The 20300-nt window shown below is 39.2% G+C and overlaps 1 long non-coding RNA gene across 1 annotated transcript in view; it reads left to right on the plus strand.

The window, feature by feature from the left end:
* The first annotated feature begins 10045 nt into the window (after positions 1–10045).
* The window catches only part of LOC141421737 (uncharacterized), a 30296-nt gene continuing 20041 nt past the window's right edge, over positions 10046–20300 (plus strand). Inside the window, exon 1 of the long non-coding RNA XR_012446437.1 lies at positions 10046–10110. This is a non-coding gene — a long non-coding RNA (uncharacterized lncRNA). The remainder of the gene's footprint in view (positions 10111–20300) is intronic.

Below are 20300 nucleotides of genomic sequence, written 5' to 3' on the forward strand. Positions count from 1 at the left end.
CTTGTGTTTTCAGTAACTTCTAGTTTCTTCTCTCTGGCTTCTCATTTGCATAATGTGATGGCCATAAGGTGTTGTTTTATTTACCTATTCAAGAAGAACTACTTTAGCAAAAGAAACCAGAAGCTTTGACTTTCAGAAGAGCTCCTGCCCTGCCTGTCCTCATCCTACTATACCCAATCCTCTCTCTGCAAGTCTCGTGTCCTCTTGACTTTTATAAATGAGGAACTTGCTGGAAGGACAGGATGCATTTCTTCAGTAAATGGTTGCCAGTGGGTGTTTGTCTTGTGAGGGGGTGTTTGTCATTCCAGGGGCATTTACAGTCAGAGTGTGTCTAAGCGCCACCTGCGTCTATTCCTTTGCTGGAGGGAAGGCTGCAAGTTTAGAAGTGTACTAAGGTACTGAAGCTTATGCAGGTCAAGGGCTTGAAGTACATGTTGCTTTGTGATTCACCTGGAATTTCCCAAAAGAAACCTCCTCAAAGTTGCCATTTTAGGCTTCGATTTTGCAGTTTTGAATATTAAAGACGAGGTTTTTCACTCCTGTGTATATACCTGAAGGAATATGTCAGCATGCAATACAGACACTTGCATAGTCATGTTTATTGCAACACAATTAACTATGGCCATACTGTGAAATAAATCTAGAGGCCCATTTACTGAAGAATGGATAAACAAAGTGATATATATATATATATATATGAATGGAGTATTAGTTATCCATAAAGAAGGATGAAATTATGTCATTTGCAAGATATTATATGAAACTGGAGATCATCATGCCATGTGAAATAAGCCAGACTCAGAAAGACGAATACTGCATGTTTTCTTTCGTATGAAGAATCTAGATTTTTTTTTTTTAAAAAGGGTCTGTTTGGGAAGAGGAAAGGGACCAGTGGGAGTAGAAAGTGAGTAAGAGGAGGTAATGGGGAGTGAGTATGATCAAAGTACATTATACACATGTATGAAAATGCCATAATGAACTCATTATTATGTACAATTAACATATGATAATAAAAAAGGGACAGGACTTTTTCCTGTGCTAACCTGGGGTTAAGAAAGCAAATATTTTAATCTTCCCTTGTCCTTGAAATGATTCTTTTCATTCAGTCATTAATTCAGTTGTTCTTGGCTTTCTAGCTTACAGTCAAACATCTGAGAAGCATTAAACAACCAGAACACCAAATAGATAAAAAACAAAAGAGCTCTAGAGCTACAGCTAAGGAAGATAAAGGAAGATTGATGCATTAAAATACTATAGCTCCTTGTTAGTTTATTAGATAAATGTTTATTTTAGGCACCATGATGTGCCTGCCATAGGACTATGTGCCCTGGATCCAAGGTTGGAAAAGATCTGGTCTTTGCTTTGAATGCGTTCAGACTTTTCTAGTTTCACAATTTCAATATCACATCTACATAGGAGATACAAACAAGGGCCAACATGGGTCCAGGGAGTACAGAGTTGTAGGAAATATTAAACTTCATGGGACACTTAACGAAAAATTTGATTTGCATGTACAATTTTCTAGGAAGAGGGTTGTTGATTTTCAGTAGATTCTTAAAGGACTCACACACAAAAGAATGTTTTAAGCCCATGGCCTTTGCAATTGGCTGCAGTGTTCTTGGATAACTTTCCTGATACAAGTAGCATCACTTCTCACACATCTTCTGCTCATCTCTGGCGGGTTTTGTGCATTTGGAGCCTATTCAACTCACCTTCAAATCTATCTTCTGAGACTAAAGCCAGGTTGATGTCTTTGTCATCTCTGTATCCCTCGCATAGTTCTGTACCATTGTTTTTACGTTTTCCAGAGTGCTTAGTTCTGAGTCCCAGAGCAAATAGGAGTACTGCAAACACAGAGCTGAGTAATTATGCTCCAACTTTTTCACCTGCTTTTTCTCTTGGAGCTCTTGGAGCTCCATCTCTGGCCACTGTAAGATATCCTGGTATCTTTCGTAAGTCAGGGTGAGAATAAAGAACATTCCTTCACTGGGGTGTGTGCACACACATGCTTACTCTGAAAGTTCTCTAACATTCATAGCTCCAATGCTTTGTTCCTTAACTATAATGTGGACAGAGGTGTTTGGATACCATATTAATAATAGCTCTGTGGATGTATATGGCACATTCCAGTTTCAAAGGCATTTATAAACATTGAAAGATGAAAGCTTGCACCACTCATCTTGGGAACACGGAATGTTAATAAACACCATGCCATTCCTTAGGTAGGGCCACAGAGTCTGAGAACTGTAAGGGATGTCAGAGTTCACTGGTGTGACCTCCAGGCCCTCTGTGAATAGAGTGTGGGATTCCCTAAAATCTCTTTCTTCAGTTCACACAAACCTCACCATCTTGTAATTTTCTATCTATCTATCTACCTATCTATCTATCATCTATCATCCACCTATCATCCATTTCCTTTTCTCTAACTGCCTTTTCTTCCCTTCCTCCCTTTCTTCCTTCCCTCTATCCCCTCTTTCCTTTCTTCCTTTTTCCTCCTTGTCCCTTCCTCCCTCCTTCCTTCTCCTTCTTTCTTTCCTTTTAACCCTTTTCTTCCCCCTCCCTTTAAAGCCACCCTGAAGTGCACATACATGAAGAAATGGATATTTCTTTAAGCCACTAAATTTGGGTGGTTTTTTATGTTTCAGTAGGTAATTATAGTACCTAAACAGACTGGGATAGTTGATCACAGTATGCATGCTGACATGCAGTGAAATGCCAGCCCCACATTGCTCCTAGCCTTGGTACCTTCTGCTCTAAAGATACCTAGGACTACAATGCCATTCCTTTGCTCTCTTAGCTAGCACTGAACCATCAGGTGTTGCTCCTAAAAGAGCTGCTCTGCCTGAGACAAGCGATTCTACTTCTGAAAGCTCCGATCCAGGGAAGCTGTGTTTTCTTTTTGGAGTATCACAGCAAAAATAACATGGACATTTATAAACAACCTCTTACTTTTCAGGTTCTGTGACAAGCACTTTCCGTGTGTAGTCTGCATCTAAACTCAGTGAGGTAAGTCATACTTATATTCACCATATCTGTAGATCAAGAAGCAGAGTCCCAGAGGAAAAGCAACTTGCTAAGAAGGAATAGAATGATGATTGTAACCCAGGTCTGACTGGATCCAGAACCATGTCTTTATTAATATTAGTATGCATTTAATCATCTTGCTATTGTATTAGACACCAGAGGTATTCAAGAATTAGGATGCCTTATTTTTCATCCTTTTGCTTCAGGCTTCCTTCATATTATTTTCCCATCACAAACCTCCTACCTTTAAAGAGTTTACCTACCAAGTAACTATATTTATAAAATAATCATTAATTGACCTTCCAGTTTCTTATTAACTGAAGGGATCAGTATTTTAAACAGTAAAGTCACTAGTATTTTATTAGCATTGGGGAAGAACCATGGCTTTAAAATACATTATTATTTTACTGACTTCTCAATAACCAAAGAAGGTTGATATTACTATTTCTATCTTGCAAATAAAAAAAGAAGAGTCCTGGCAGGGCTGAATTCCCCAGGATCACAGCTAGTAAGAAGCAGAGCTAAAACTTATACTCTGTCTGATTGCAATAGCTCTGCTCCTTTAAGCTAGCGCCTTCTTCCCTCTGATAGTCACAAAATGACTAATGCTTCCAAACTCAGCAATTGAGATTTCAGGGATAAATCACCAAGATTCAAAAAAATTGTTAATCTATGTAGTTGCATCATGAATAGTGGGATTACATTTGAAAGCCTCATTTCTATTGCCCTAGATAACCACGCAGTCTTCAATAAGATTATCTATAGGACAGATATTAGCAGAATCATTGCCAAACTTTGCATTCAGTTTTAGTGCCATGATTGTTCAGATAATATGGGTGAGAAATAATCACAATAATAGTACCATAATAACAACAGCTGTTTTTTTCAAGGAGAGTGACCATGTACCAGCTTTGTGACAAGCGCTTGGTGTTCAGTTTCTCCTTTAATTCCTTCACCCAACAACAGTCTGTGGTCTTCATTTGACAGAAGACCAGTTTCTGTGACGTTAAGTAAGATATCTGAGGTAATACTAATGTGGGATTTGGGTCTGTGTCTATTGACCCCAGAGCCCGGGCACTTAATCAATGCAATATACTAGGAAACATCGTCTGACTTGAAATAAGCATAAAGACATCCAAACATCCTAATAAGAGAATCTTATGTCTCGAGACAAAGGAGAACTTTATCCAGTTCCTTAGAAATGTTTCTAGTTCAATATTCCTTAGGTGACTGGGGTAGAAGTAGGAGTCAGGGTGGGGATGGTTGGCATTTTCCAGAACCCACATCTGGTGGTGACCTTTCTAAACCCTAAATCCCGAGAAGGAGTTGTGGGTGGGGCTCCTCTTTCCCCCACTTGACCAGGAGCTTCTTGAGGACATTCCATGACTCTGGGTGCAGTGTGTGGCCAGTAACAGGGGGCATAATAAAAACCTCTTGAGTTGGTGTGGGGTTTTGGGAGGAGAGAGTGGAGATGCCATTATTTGCATGGAATATGGAAAGGGAGAGAATGCAAACATCCCACTTGGTCCTTTTGCTCTGCCAGTGATTACCGGTGGGATTTGACCAAGCTCATTTTCCCTCTTTGGCCCGTGCTTCCAGAGGGGGTGACATTACCTGCTGATCTGTACAAGAAGGCTGTTATGAACACCCTGAGACAGAGCCCATGAGACACTCATTGTAAATAATAAAGCGAAGTGAAGACAATGGCAATGACGTCAACCACACAATGATAAGGAAATCTTTGTGCGTCGATTACCCACCTAGTTGGCACTTTTCAAACACTATCCTCACAACTACCCGTGGGTCATTATCTGTCCAATTTACAGATGAGGAAACCTTGAGATATTATCATTATTAATTACATAATAATTAAACACACCAAAAGATCCTGCCGTTCACTCGGTTTTTGGGAGGTGGTAGGGTCAGAGAATTGGGGAACTAGTGAGAGCACCTTTTGGCCTAAAGCAACCCTTTCAATTAAGTCTAATTCAGATTGTTCTGGAAACATCCCTACAAAGTCAGATTCACAAGAGGTTCTTGACAAGAGGAATGTAACTCTTCCTATGAAACATTTTGTACTACCCATGGTCCATCATTCTGGAGTGGGCCCACTTGGGATACCTGGATGGAATCAAAACAGCCCATTTTGATGCCAACTGGCCACAGGGTTTGGGCAGCACCATTACCTCATCCTCTTCACTGTCTTGAAGAAACAAAGATAATAACACTTTCCCAAGGCTTGGCCTGGTTCTTAATTTGTGAGTGTTTGTAAATGGCTTTGAAGATGACAAATGTTATTTAAGTGCTAAGTATTATTATTTATTGTGGTTTCAAACAATGTTTTTCCTCCCCATTGTCAGGCTACAAAACAATAATGGGAATGGTAAAGCCCTCTGATGTCTCCAAACATCTATAAGGAGACAACTTTGGCCTGAGCTCTCTGTGATGGTATCTGCAAACCTAGCATTAGCTTCGCAGCATTTTTGTGTGGGCAAGTGGTTGCCTAACTTGCACTTGAACTTGCCAGCAGCAGGCCCTGGCACAGGCTTGACACACACTGGTGATGCAAGGGCTCTCTGGACAGAAGTGGGCTGCTGACCTCATGCTTTGCTGTGTTCTTTTTGAGATGCAAATGAGGTGCAGGAGGCAGTCCTCTCCCTTTCATCATTTACACTTAATGGAGGGGAATTAGCCTTCACTGAACTCTCCCTTGTGCCAGACACTTTCATGAATGTGATCTCATTTCTACTCACAACAATCTGGTGAACTGGGCCTCAATGTTCCTATTTTACAGGTAAGGAAACTGAGGCTCATCAAAGTTAGATAATTTGCCTCTCATCATGTAACTAGTAAAAGGCTGAGATAGGTTTGGAATCCAGGACTGTCTGGAGTCAAAGGGTTTGGGCAACACCAGTACCTTTTTTTATATTAAACTGAAGGTCACATGCCTTACTCTGCATCCCCATGCCTGCTGCCTGGTCAAACCCTCTTTTTCCATTGCCAACTCTCCCTGGTGTCTTTTCATTGTCTTTAGATAATCTGGATCTCCCTCCAGCCTCATTCAGTTCCACACTCTGTTGTTTTAGTCCCTTCATCATGCCAGAACATACCACACACTGAACTTTTTCCATAAACTGCCTTCAAAATTTTATCTTCTCCCTGTTGTTGTCCAGCTGACTCTTGCTAAACCCTCACACATCCTTTTCTTGGGGCTGCTTCTTGGAAACTCCACGCAACAGTTCTCTAAGTATGGTCCCTGGTCCACCAACAGCAGCATCACCAGGGAACTTGTGAGAGATGCAAATTCACAGGCCCCACCCTGGGCCTACCGAATCAGAAACTCTGAGCAGGGCTCAGCTCTGCAGGTGATTCTTTGCTTACTCAAGTTTGAGAATAACTGGGGTTTCTCAACCTGAATGCAACTGACATTTTAGGCTAGCTAATCTTTTGCTGTGGGCAGCTGTCCTGTGCATTGTAGGATAATAAGCAGCATACTACCTGACCTCTACCTCTTCAATGTTTGTGCATTCCTATTCACCTCCCTACATCTCCTCATGTTGCAACAATTAGAAATATCTTCAGACCTTCCCTAATGTCTCCTGAAGGGCAAATTTTGAGCTATTGCCTTTGAATAAATTATATCTTCCAGTGACACACTCCTACAGCACTCTGGCCAGTTGAGGTTTTGAGCTAACTTATGAGAACCATTTGTTTAAAGCATGCCTCTATTGCTACATTCTCAGCAGCTAATAGACTGCCCTACAGCTAGTGGCTTCCTAAGAAATATCAAACTCCAGTACCACCCAAAAGAGAAAGAGAGAGAGAGAGAGAGAGAGATCATGACTAAGTAATGTGACAGCTCTGTGCTACATCTCCTCAAAACCAACACTGAATCTGGAATTGGAGTTAGATCACACAGGCTAGCAGAATCGCAGGATCCTTGGGAAGCACATAATCTGAAGGCAAGATCACCTCCAGGTCACCTCCAACAGAACCCTGGGAAAAAAGGGAACTTCACATCCCCACCTAGGTAAGATACACACCAGTTATTTTTAAGTATGGAGGTAGAGAATGTGATTAAATGCAAGAGAATGATGCAGATGTTCTTAGAATGATGCAGAAGGCCCTGACCAAAGACAGGTTCAGTGCTGCTGTCATCGAAAGAGAAACAAACCGCATTCTGCCTGCAAGAGCAATGAGGAGATTTTTTGGCAACAAGAGACTTGACTCAGCGAGCCTTGTGCTGGAGGTTTTTTGTTTTTTTTTGCCAGTGGTGCATTCAGATTCAAGAGGCGGGGAAGACACATTCTGATGCTTCTGAATTTCCTCAGACTGGGAAATTCCTCCTAGACCCAGGAGAAAGGAGAGCTGCAGAGCTGAGGAAGAATGTAACTCTTGCCTGCATCCCTTTTCTAAGCTGACTGGCACCATTGTCATCCCAACTCCCTGTAAAGTGGCTGAGGTCTTGGGAGACTTGACTGATGCTTTCTGTGCAGAAGTCTGGCCTTTGGAAGGCTCACACAGCACTGTGAGGAATGAGGCCTGCTGAGTTTCATAGGAAATCCTGCAGACACAAAGCTAGGGTCAGGCTTCATGTAACCTAAATGAGCCTTACCATTTGGACTTGCAGTGGAGGTGTGAGAAGGTATAGGGTTCTAAGAGGCAATGCTTCCTTATATATATCTATACATAATTCTCAAAAAATTACTTGATTTTTTTCTTGAATAAATTTTGAAAGGAGAAAACTGGGGAAAGCAATTTTTTCTACTTAAATATTTCCACATTTGTTTCATTTTTGTTTGATTTGTGCTAGCAGGTTGTACTAACAATTTTCTTCTTGCATTTTGCATTTAACATTATATTTTTAAGCATGTCCCCATGTTATTGCAAAACGCCATCATTTTCAAAATGATACCTAAATTCAATTTCAACCCACTCTCAAATACAAGGTCATTAAAATGCTCCCAACTTTAGAAACAGAACTAAAATATTTTAGCTAGTCAGAAAGTAAATAGAATTGTAGTCATTTAAAGCTAAAGACAAGACTCACCCTTTTACACTGCATCTTTAAAAAAGTCAGGGGGGAAAAATGACCCAAGCCTTGTATGCACATATGAATAAAAAAAAAGTCATTTTACTAATTAGTTGGTAATAATTTGCACATTGATGGAGCCAAAGTTTTCCTTTCATATATATGCATATGCATAATTTCAAGTATCTCTGGTGTATTCTGTATGTCTAATAAATTAAACCAGTCCCTACTGTTGATATTTGCTGTCATAAACAGTTCTAAAACAAACATTTTATAATAAAAATTTATTTTCTAGAATTAATAGCATTTCTTTGAAATAAGGTCAGAAATTCAATCATTGGCTCCAAAATATGAACACACCAACCTGATAAAATTTCCAACAAAACTATTTCCCAAGGATGTACATCCACTAGTGGTGTTTGAATTTATCTGTTTCATGTACCCTTATCAATATTGGGCTATATTTACATGATAGAGGAGATTGCATATCATTGTTTGTATTTCTTAGCTACTAGCTCAGATTGAGGGGACAAGGCAGTGCGTGTTTTTATGTTCAAGCAGACATGACTGATACAGGAGCATAATTCGTTTGTCTTTCACTCTATACCCTGTAACACCAAGAATGTCAGTTTGGCTTTGATTAGAGTTAAGGTGTTTTCCTGACAGAAATATTTCTTTCATCTCATGAAATCCACTTTAAAGAGTGAGAAAAAGAATCCCTCCTGCCCCCACTCCCACCCTTGAAATAAATTCAAATTCCCATAAGAACTGGATCTCTTCTTGTAGGAGTTAAAGATAATTTGTCCACATGCATATTTTCTTACAGATCCAAATTACTGAAGGGAGTTGTAACCTGGTTTCCAGTTCTCTTGGGTTTCCTCACTCAGAGCTGCTTTTCGTCAATGTAATTAGACTAGGGAGGCTGGTTTCAAAAGCTAAGTGTAGCTGTCCAGTGAAGGACAGGGCCTACAATGCAAACAGGGAGGGGAAATGTTCCCTTCTTCTCTCCTCCCTTCCCTTTCTCTTTATCATGAGGTATCAATTTAGTCCAAGCTAAAATATATGGTGGGGAGATATTCACTAGGATAATTAATACCACAATGTCACCAATTAATAGCCTTGGTTTATTAACTGGTTACATTTAAACCCAAATTACTGGATTGAATGAGGAATGTGAGCTTGGGTTAATGAAAATTTCAAGCTAACTCAAGGATATTTTGTTGGTCTTTTTCTCCTTCAACCCTTCTTATTTGAAACTCTTATTTCCCCCTGAAATACATCTCTTTATTTCTTAGGAGGAAAAGTAGCCTGTGACGGCCATTACATTTTCCTTGACAGAAAACCTTACATCTTCACTCTTGTGCATTACTGAAGATTCAGTTTTAAGAGGCTGGATTTCATTTGTCTAGCTTTCACACACACTTTGGAAATTACCATTTCATTAGCTTATTTGTCTATGGTGGCAGCATGGCACAGTTTCCTTTACTTCCTAGGCATATAGCTGATATTCCCCAGCTTCCTTTACATTTAGGTTTGGTCATGTGATTACTGCTGACCAATAGAAAGTAATCAGAAATGATATATCTCCCATTCTGGGTGGCATAAAAAGATCTCTTATGGTCTTTCCCATAATTTTTCTAGACTGTCATCTTGGTACAGACACAAATATGCCATTAACAAATTTTAGGAGCTGTCCAGAAGGAAGAACCTGTTTTGTAGTATCAGAAAGACGGTCAAGTGCTGATGAATAGCACCCATTTTAGATTCTACATTTGTGAAAATTTCTATCATATTTGGGACACCAACCCAGAGAACTAATGCCTTAATGAGCGAGAGAAATGGATCTTTATCCCAGTCCTTAGCTGTATTGAAATATAAACCCTCAATAGCTCATTGAGACCTTCTTAGTCATTTAAACTGTTTTGTACACAAAAGGCCTGAAACACACAAAACTAACTCTGGACTCTAGATGATGACCATCTAAAATACAGTGACTTGCTCCAGAACTGAGAACAAGAGGGTCATTTGAAAGGACTTTCAGTAGAGATCTCCAGGTAAGAGACTCAAAAATTCCTTCTCCGTGTGGACTATACTGTGTTCTCTGGATGCATCACTGGCCAACACTTAATCATCTCTGGCATCTGGGGGCAGAACTTTGGAGCTTGAGTTAATAATAGAGTCAGGTAACAATTTCTGTCTTCTAGAGTGGGGCTTCGCTTGGAATGGACAGATGGCAAAGTTCCAGGGACCTGGGAAAAGAGAAATAGACCTTGCCATGTTCTGTGAACCACCAGTGGTATCCTGAAATATACGAATGAAACTCTACTCTCACTCTTTGTTATTCCATGCCTGCTGGTATATTTCTCTGCCCTGACAAGATGCTTTTGTGCTGGCTGAATTACTTCTCTTCTTTGTGCTTTGTTTATCTTATAGCTCCTAAAAACATTCATGTCAGTTACAAATGTATTTGACAAAAGTGTGCATTTACTTACATAGGGTTTATAAAAATGCACTTAGGTTCTTTTTTCTTCAGTGTTTTGCCTCTTCTCTATCGTCTATGTTTTTCATAATCCTTCTGAGCTCCTAATTTAAAAATTCTCATAGACATACATATTTTGTAGAAACATTTCTCTAGCAGAAGGAAGCCTGATTGGAGTACTAGAATTTACCACTACTAACAGCTGGAAAAGTATTTTTTCCAGTGTTTTTACTTTATGTGTTCATCTTGTTTCATAATCTGATTTTGTACATTAATAATCCACTGTCAATATCTCTACTTGATGCCAGTAGGGTTTTTTTTTTAGTATCGCCATATCAAATTAATGATTGCATAATATTTTATAGTTAAGAAAACATTACAGTGGATAGATGTCGTCTCTAAGTTTCTTTAAGATCAGTGAACTCACTTTAGCTTCATGCCTAGTATACACATCTATGATCATTTTCCTGGGGTATAGTTCTAGAAGTAAAATTACTAGGCTAAAAAAACATAAAAATGTTTAAACTCTTTATTACATTTCTGAGCATTGTCTTTTAACTCTTATGGTACTGGCTAGAACATTCCAAGTGGGCACTTAGTATATGTTTTGTTAATTGAAAATGCCACAATCAAAAATACACAACAAGGAAAAAGTGATAAGGTCTTTGGAGTTTCCTAGGAAAGAAAAAGGTAAAGCCCAAGTCTTTTCCTAGAATTCATGTAGGCTAGAAAACAGATTATCTTCATGGTCACTGAGCTCTTATGTTAACCACCGAAGCTAGGCAAACCAAAGGATGATTAGGGAACGGTGTCTGTTAGTTACCAAGACAACATGAAGTAGTTGGAAAGAGCTCACAAAGTAGTTTGGAATTGAATGATTGACTATAGGAGTAGGCAGGTTACTTCCTACCTGTGTGAATGTCAACAATTCCTTGAGATGTTCTGGATCTTAATTTTTTTCATCCAAACAGGTTGGGCTTTCTCATTGTGCTAATGGGAGGTGTTAATATTTATCAGAAAGTTCCTCAGTTAAGATGATGGGCATATGCTAATTGTAAAAGTTACACACACTGAAGACTCTCAAGATCAGGTAAAAATGTGGCTTTGGGAAGAGGATTCCAATAACAAAAAAAATCCAAATCATTTGCACTCTTAATTTTGATGCTCCTTCTATTTCTATCACAATTAAAATGAAATTCTAAAGTCCATTTACCTAGAAAGACTCTCAAGAAACACGAAAATAACATAAATAAATTTGGTCTTCTCTTTTTAAGAGGAGTTTTGGATATTGACTATGGGTACACATGATAGATAGACCTTGAATGAAAGAGCGGAGTCATTTCCAGGACATAGATTCATGGAGAAAGTCTTAAAGTGACTGAGTGACTATTTTCTGGGGCTACTTGTTTTAACTTCTTCAATCACAATCCAAGTTCATTCCATGCAGTCAGAGTGTATTTTAATGCTTTGTTTCATGTCTTCTAGACTTTGGACTCCAAGCCAGGGACTGAGACTTCTCAGTTTAGTGCTCTCTGGATCTAGCATGAAATATGGAGCAAAATGGAGGTTTAGCATATCCAGTTGAATGGATAAAATTATAAGTAAATAATTAGTTATAGTTAACACATTCATTTATTCATCTGTAACTATATATTTGTTTTTATTAGCATAAATTAACTGTGCAAACATTTCATTGTGATATTTACAACATGTATATAATGTACTTTGATCAAATTTATCCCATCTATATTATTCTATCTTAACCACCCTCCCTTTTCTCCCCTCCTTTTAAGAAAATTTTTGGTGTATTTCATTGTGCTATTTTCATAAATGTATACAATTTGCTTCTATAATATTCCTTCCCTTCTCCATCACTCTCTCCCATGTCCCTCCTTTGTGGGAGAATGAACGGAACTGGAGATCATCGCGTTAAGTGAGATAAGCCAAGCTCACAAAGACAAATATAGCCTATTTTCTCTCATATGTGGAATCTAGACCTAAAAAAGAATAATATTTGTTTTTGGTTTTGTTTTTTTTTTGAGGTAAAGTCTCACTATATGGCCCAGACTGGCCTCAACTTCATGATCCTCTTATCTCACCATCCTTAGCTCTGGGATTGCAGATGTACACCACCAGTTAATTCCTTATTTATTAATTGGGCAAATATCTCTGGAATGCATATCAGGCATTAAGGTCTGTTGCAGTTACTGAGAGTATAAGATGAGCAAAGTCAGCAGACTCTTTCCTCTTAGGGAATTTCCAGACCAGGCAGGTATTTAGATGCTAATCAAATAATTACCCAGGAAGTTACCTTGTGGTCAATGCCATGAAGGAAAGTTAGAGGATATGGTAGTATGTAATTTGATGTCCTGGTCTTCTTATAGTGTGGGGTTAGGAACGGTATCTCTGAGGAAGGAATGAGTCAGCTGAGATCTGAAGTGTTCAAGCATATTGCAGGCAGAAGGGACTGCAGACACAAGGGCCTTGGAATGGGGGAGAGCAAGGAGAGATACAGAAACTGAGTTCAGGCCAGTGTGGATGGAATACAGGGAGGAAGGCTGGAGTGTGAGGAGGTGAGGTGGCCTTCTCTCTCTTACAAGTTATGTAACAAATATTAAGAGAAGGAATGGGAATCCATTGAATAATTTTTAGCAGAAGAGTGACATAATCAGGTTCCCATTTAAAGAACCAATCTGTACAGAACTTATCTAATTCCTCTTTGTTTCTTTGCGTATCTTTGCATAAATTGTATGTATGTGTGTCCTTGGATTTTTCTGTATTGGTCCTGTGTTGTCTCGTTTGGAATAATACTCATTTTCTAAGGGGCCAGCTCCACTGAAGAATCACATAAGGAAGGGGTGGAGGCCATCCATGACATCAGAACTAATCTGGGCTTACCATCTTGAACACCTTTTACTGGGAAGATCCTGTCCTTTACCCTTGATGGACCCTAAATGTGGTTGCCTAATATCCACATTTACTTCCCTGTTTTCCAAACTTCATTGTATTCCTGTAAGAGGAGGCTTTTTTATTTAGTTTTCATTTCATTTTCTTAATATTATTTATTTTTTGGTGGTACTGGAGTTTGAAATCAGGGCCTTGTACTTGCTAAGCAAGTACTCCACCACTGAAGCAATGTCCCCAGCACTTTTTGCTTTAGTGTTTTATTTTTTTTTAGGTAGGATCTCACATTTTTTTCTTTTGAATCTAAATTTCTAGTACACCCCAGGGACAATAGCAATGGCCACCATTACTGAGGACCTATTATGTGCAATGGGCTATACATGCTTTCCCTCTAATCCTCTCAGACTCTGAAAAGCAGGGATGCTGACCCAATTTACCATGTGAGGAAACTTCCTTCCAAAAGTAAATTAGGTGGCCTCTCATCATATAGCAGTTTGTGGCAGTTTGATTTTGATTCTGAATTCCTTATTTCACCCAGGTGTATCCCAAGGCTGTCACATGTGGGCTGGGAAGAGCTGATTGTTAAATTTGTAGGACTTTTACAATCCCACTGTTAAGCATAGACATTATTAAAATTAAAGTATATAAACTTAAAATAACTAAATTAAATGAAAAACAGAGTTAACAAACACAATACTTCCTTGTCATTTTATTATGTTTAACTATTGTCTATCATCTTGAGTTTACTTCCACTCATCACATTTCTGTAGTGGAAATACTATATGATCATGACCTTGTTTGTTTAGTGACATCATTTTGGTAGTTTGAAGTTGGCCATGATAGGAGTATTTTCACTACAAAACTCGAATGTACAACTCATCAGCCCTCTCCTCATCCCTACTCCCTAGATCTAGTTTTAAACATCTAGGAGCACAGCTCTGACTTCACTGTGTTTTCACCATTGACTAATTGGATTGGGAAAGGCAATCTTTCTTACACATAATGTAAATTTACTAACCAAAGTGTATCAAAGGATCTACTCCAGTGAAGAGTCAGTTATAATTGGGTATTAGAACAAAAGGCGATGAAAACGCAAATTATGTCCTAAAATGTCATTATTTTGAATGATTTACTGGAAATAGGATGGCCAAGTCAGAACTCTTTTTGATGAGTAAGAGGAAAATTACAAGACTAAGCAGATTCAAGAGTGAAACCCATCTGTGTCGGTGTGTGTTGGCTCAAATGAGACACACATGCCATCACACTGCCAATCTGCTGACAAATAAGAGTTTCTGATGTAAAACAAAAATTTCTCAGATGTTTTCCTCACTGAGACAGGAGACAGCCTACTTATAGAATATTTTCATCCTATCATAACCTAGCATTTATTATTGTTATTAATATAATAATTATTGGACATTACTGTGCAAATTGCCATGTAGATTATTAACCTGTTCTATTTCATTTAAAAATTATGTAGTAATTGTTGCTCCCATTTTAATGCCGAGAACAGTAAAGGTCATAAATTATAGAGGGCTTGCTAAAAAAAAAAGTTAAACTGCTAGTAAGATGCATTCAGGAGCCCAGTCCACCCTACCTGACTCTAAAGCTTGTGTTCTATAACATCTACACATCACTGTCTCTGCCATATGAAAGGGACACAAGTTAAATTGAATGACTGAATGAATGAATCAACTTTACCTGTAGGTGGATCCTAATAAATGTAAATTGACTAAAAAATACCACAGCTCTGTCCAACTACCCCCTGCCCTGCCCCACCAAATTTGATTCTCTGTACAAAATGAGATTATAAACTACTGAATGAACTTTCTGGCCCAACTACATTTCCAGGTTTTTGAAATCACTTGAGTTCACCTGGGGATGAGAAAGAGACCAAGTGAGAATCTTTGGAAGAAACCCCTTTCAACATATTTCCCATTCTAGTTGTCATCAAGGCATCAAACCAGAGAGCTCTCCTTCCCATACTTGGCTGTCCAGAGACAAAATGAGGACATTGCCCAAATTATCTGGGAATAGGAGCCAAGAGATGGTTTGGCTCTGTCCCTTGAGCTGTCTGACTCTGACTCCGGACCTGTTTACTTAACTTGAAAATGAGGTGATTGGTTTGCACATGGTAGAGGAGGGATTTTGGAAACTCTTCCTAACTCCCAATAAAAACAGCAACAAAACAAACAAAGAAACAACAAAATCACAAGAGCAGATGTCTAAAACCTTTAGTGAAACTAAGAGACTAATTGCAGATATGGTGATGTCTAGATTGAGAATAGGAAGCAGACTCATACTTTCACTTTGATCAAGATAACAATTACCCTAAAAGCAACTGTCAATATCCTAAATGTATCCAACTAGGCTTTGACTAGAGCCCCAGATGTAGACTTAGGGAAAGGTGAGGCAGGGAGTGAATAGTCTCCCTGTGGCGACTATTCAACTGTATGGAATAGCATGAAAGTGAAGTCACACTGACAAGCATTTCCTTCCTCCTACCCTTCCACCCTCCCTCCCTCCCTCCGTTTCTCCCTCCCTCCCCTCCCTCTTTTTTCCTCTTCCTCAATCCCTACTCACTCACTGACTCCCTCCCTCTCTTCCTTCCTTCCTTCCTTTTCTCTCTCTTATTGTTTATGTCTTACTGTGCTGACAGCTAGGTGACTAGGGATGGGGGCAGTTCTTTAGCTATGGCTCGCTTTTGTTTTTTGAGCTTATTTCTTTATTTCTAAGTTGGGAAAAAACAGGGTCCACCTATGTGGTTGTTGTGGAAATTAAGTGAAAAGATAAAAGTACATAGGGACCTTCAGAGTCTCAAAGTTCACAAGGTGAGACAAAACCCCACATGGCAAGTTCTTGAAAAAGGCAAGATTTTCAGTATCACAAATGGACACCCATTTCCTAGAAATGACAAGTTTCTCCTCAATGACTGTGGAATGGAATAAGTGGTCCTGATCAAATAATGATTTTTAGGGCACTCTTGAGGGTAAGTCAATTCATAGATTAGACATTGAAATGGACCTCTGCCACCTTCACAAGAAGATGACTATGGCTGTGATTTCTAAGAAGTCTTGTGGTGTCATGTGGGTGAATTTCTTATCTAAAGTTATCAGCACTAAAAGAAAGAGCTTGCTGGGTGGAGATGAGTAGAACCCAGAACACAAGAGGGCTCACTACTGAGCAAGTTGGAAAAATGGTTAGGAAGAATGAAAGATGAAGGTGGAACTAGGGAGAAACAAAAGAGAAGGAAGAATATGGAGGGACTGAAAATGAGAGAAGAGAGGGACTGAGTGGGAGAGAATTTTAAAAATAAATTAAAAGGAAGTGGTTGGGAAAGAGGAAGAGAAGAGAGAAATAAGAAGGGATTGAGAAAGAGGAAAAAAGAAGGCAATGAGAAAACACCTTTAGAAAGAACCTACAAGTGAAATAAACCAGACCCAGAAAAATAAATACCATATGTTTTCTCTCATGTGTGGAATCTTAAAGAAAGAAAGACATGGAAGCAGAAAGGGGACTACTTGGAGGTGCAGCAGGAGTAGGGGAGGGGGACAAGAAAGGGTGATGGGGTGAATGTGATCAAAGTACATAGTATGCAAGTATGAAATGTCATAGGTAAACCCATTTTTTGTAAATTAATTTAAATAACTTGGGATAAAAGAACCTACTATGTGCTGAGCACTGTGCAGATAGCTATGTAACTAAGGGGGAGAGGGAGTTCTTTAGCCATGGCAGATTTTTGAAGCCTTTGAAAAGTAGAGGTGAACCCTGGGTATAGAATCTTCATCTTGCTAGTGAGCCTTATAACTTCACCCTAACCCTAACTTTCTGTGTATATTTTAGGTGATTCACTCCTATATCCATACTGGCAAGCATTTCACAGGCATTGTCTTATTTAATCCTTTCAGCAATCCAACAAAGCTTATATTATTATAACCCACATGTCTGAAGTGGGTTGAATCTATTTAATTCTCTTTTGCCAAATCTTTCTTGTTAATCTTTACTACTTACTTATCTAATACTTATTGAACATTGTATAGGCTCAGGCTGTATTCTCACTATTTTTAATAATCAGAGAAGAGACTCCTATGGAATTTACATTTTTGTGTCTATCTCTCTGTCATCATCAACACCATTATGATGATGTTATTATTAAGTATTACCAACTGATTTTTACATCAGTTATCACAGTGTTTGCTTCCAATATACCTGAAGAGACAGAATTTATTCTGCTCATTTTCAAGGCAAAAGATGAAGGTTTGGAGAAAGTAAATGACTTATTACAGTTGCATAATTCATAAATAACAGATCTGGGACTGGAACTCATTCAGATTGTTCACCCACTGCTCTTCCCAAATGTAGGCTTTTTCCAGATGTTTCTGCTATGGATTAAAAAGGGTTCACTATCTCATGAACTATTGTACACAGAGGGCACAAAGATTTGCATTACAACTCTGTCACTTCTTATTTGGTTGGCTTGAGGCAATAACCTAACCTCCATGAGTCTCTGCTTTCTCTCACTTAACTTGAGGGTTATAATAATATAAACCTTGTTGGATGCTGGAAGGATTCAATAAGACAATGCCTATGAAAGTGCTTGCCAGTACTAGCTATTATTGCTGCAGGTTCTCCTTCTTTTTGGGGGGGCGAGACTGAGGGAGAAAAAGTAGAGTGTGTACATGGGTATCCTCAAGCACCCCATTGACCGGGGACTCCTTTTCCTGCCTTTCATCCACTGGGCACTGACCAGGGCTAACTATATGTTCCAGCCAAAGGGAATTGGCTGCCACTTTTCTTGAAATTGTGTAATGTGGCTGGATCCATGGAAGCCAGCTCTCTCTGGGGTTAGGGAGGATTTAGGATTCAGCAGCCCATGGAAAATAACTCAAGTATGTTGTACATGTTTGTATTCTGAGAAAAAACATGGACATGGAGGTGGTAAAGGGGCATCAGGAGAAAGAAAGCAGAGTGGGTGGAGACCATGGGACTGTAGGGTTTTACTGTGCCTATAGGTGAAGTGGATCTATCCCTTGAAAAACACTACAATTTGTGAAATTGATATTAATGGGACTGTGATATGGTGTTGGAATGGACTAAGGATTTGGGGTCAGATAGCTTGGAAAGTTGTGTCTGTTATTATCTCTATTTTGTAAGTGAGGAGACTGACATTCCCAGTGTCCATTCAAACCTAGTTTCCCTTTCTCTCTTTCATCACATGATTGACTTGCAATGTACATGGTAAACAAAAAAAAAATCAAAATCTCAATCTCCAGCCCTGTCCTCTCCTCTGAACTTTGAGCTCTGTTTTTAAATACCTGCCTAACACTTCTCTACCTGTCTCATAGCCATCTCTATAACCTGTTATGTCCAGTCAGAAGCCCTGAACTCCCTTCCCAACACCCCAGAACCTTGCTCATCACCAGACTGCCACATTTCATTGATTGTCACCACCATACGTCAAGCTCTTTCAGCCAAGTTCCAGTGATTTTTTTCTAGATTTGACACATTCTCTGATTAACCATATCCACTCTGTAAGTGAGGTCTTTTAATTCTAACTTGGAACATTTTCCAGATCTCTCTGCTTTGCTTCAAATAAAACCCAAGCCATCCTAGTCCCCACCCTCTTCTTACCCACCTGGGTCACTCTCATACCTTCTTAACTTGTTTGTCACCTTCCTTTGTCCCCTAAAGTCCACTGTTTACATAGCTGCTGTGTAGATAATTTCTCAAAGATAATAAGTTCCTCCCCTGACCTGCTCACTATCCCCAAATGGCTTTAGTTGTTCTTAAGGTAAAATCTAAGCTTCTTACGTGGCGCTCACAAGAGCCCGATCTGGCCTCTGACTACACCTCCTACTTTCTCCCCAACATACTGTGATCCAGCCTGTTTTTTTTAAACACCCCAAGTACTCACCTCTGTTGGGGTCTTTGCACTATCTGTCTTAGATCTTCATACTGTGGGATCCTTTTTACTAATAACTCTCTGTTCAAACCTCTGACAATATTTCTCAGGGTCAACCTAGTAAAGACTCTTAATCTGAATACCTCCCCTTCATATTTCTCCATTTTATATTTGTCCAAACAGGTGCTCTCTATCTTAACTGAATTTCATTTTTGTCTCAATTATTGCCCATCTGCAATGTGAATTCCAGGAGAGTAAAGATTGTCTTCTTGTTTGCTGTAGCGTCTGCAGTGCTGAGCATGACCTACTGTGGAGTGAGTACTCATTAACAGTTTGTTGATTCAATGAGTGACTGATATTCTGAGTTTTCTAAACCTGCTTCAGCAGGATCAGGATTTTGATTATGGATGGAGTCATAGGTATACGAATATGGTTCTAATTGTTGTCCCAAACCTAAAAAGCATTTTTAACAAGTTCTATTACTTTGGGTACATTTTAGAAGAAATAAAAAATTTAAAATATAATATCCTGGTCTTGTTCTTGCACACATTAGTATATATGACAGAAACAAAATGCAACTTTGAAACAAGCCACTCTAGACACGTGTGTCTCTGCTGTGTGGTTTTTCTTGGGTGGGGAGTTGTGGGGGGGGCAGGGCCAGGTTTGAGTCTCACAGCTGGCCTGTTCCTCCCTGCCCTCAGTCCAGCACAACCACCTCCACCTACTCCTGCTCTAGCAGCAACTTTCTCAGCACTTGCTGCTTTTTCTTCTTTCCTTTTGAGTCCAATCTATCTTTGGCCCAGATTGCATTTCACCCATCTTCCAGCAGCCAGCTTAATAGGGCTCGTGGTTCTAGGATAAAATCCTGGCTTTGTGACTTACTAGAGATGTACCAGCTTAAAGCAAAGGGTTGTCTTCTCTGAACCTTCATATTCTCATATTTGGAATGGGGACAGTAT

Source organism: Castor canadensis, chromosome 3, assembly GCF_047511655.1.
Source record: "Castor canadensis chromosome 3, mCasCan1.hap1v2, whole genome shotgun sequence".
NCBI classification, from domain to species: Eukaryota; Metazoa; Chordata; class Mammalia; order Rodentia; family Castoridae; genus Castor; species Castor canadensis.